The sequence below is a fragment of the Nematolebias whitei genome, chromosome 22 (assembly GCF_014905685.2).
Source record: "Nematolebias whitei isolate Nwh7 chromosome 22, NemWhi1, whole genome shotgun sequence".
Classification (NCBI taxonomy): Eukaryota; Metazoa; Chordata; class Actinopteri; order Cyprinodontiformes; family Rivulidae; genus Nematolebias; species Nematolebias whitei.
In genome coordinates this window covers 7055155-7055515 of record NC_056519.1, presented here as the reverse complement: position 1 = coordinate 7055515, position 361 = coordinate 7055155, and the positions used below count along the sequence as shown (strand labels likewise).

The 361-nt window shown below is 29.9% G+C and overlaps 1 protein-coding gene across 1 annotated transcript in view; it reads right to left on the bottom strand.

Moving 5' to 3' along the window:
- Nucleotides 1–256: 256 nt before the first annotated feature.
- LOC119428526 (fibulin-1) overlaps nucleotides 257–361 on the bottom strand; it is a 12175-nt gene continuing 12070 nt past the window's right edge. Inside the window, exon 17 of the mRNA XM_037696207.1 lies at nucleotides 257–290. The gene's annotated coding sequence lies outside the window, so the exon portion shown is untranslated. The remainder of the gene's footprint in view (nucleotides 291–361) is intronic.

Below are 361 nucleotides of genomic sequence, written 5' to 3'. Positions count from 1 at the left end.
TGCATTATGTAATAGTACCTGTATGTATTAGTATAAGGCTGTATTATGTAATAGTACCTGTATGTATTAGTACAAGGCTGCATTATCTAATAGTACCTGTATGTATTAGTACAAGGCTGCATTATGTAATAGTATCTGTATGTATTAGTATAAGGCTGCATTATGTAATAGTACCTGTACATATTATATAAAGCTGTATTATGTAATAGTACATGTATGTGTTAGTATAAGGCAGCATTATGCAATACTACCTGTATGTATTAGTACAAGGCTGCATTATGTAATAGTACCTGTATGTATTAGTATAAGGCTGTATTATGTAATAGTACCTGTATGTATTAGTATGAGGCTTAATTATGTA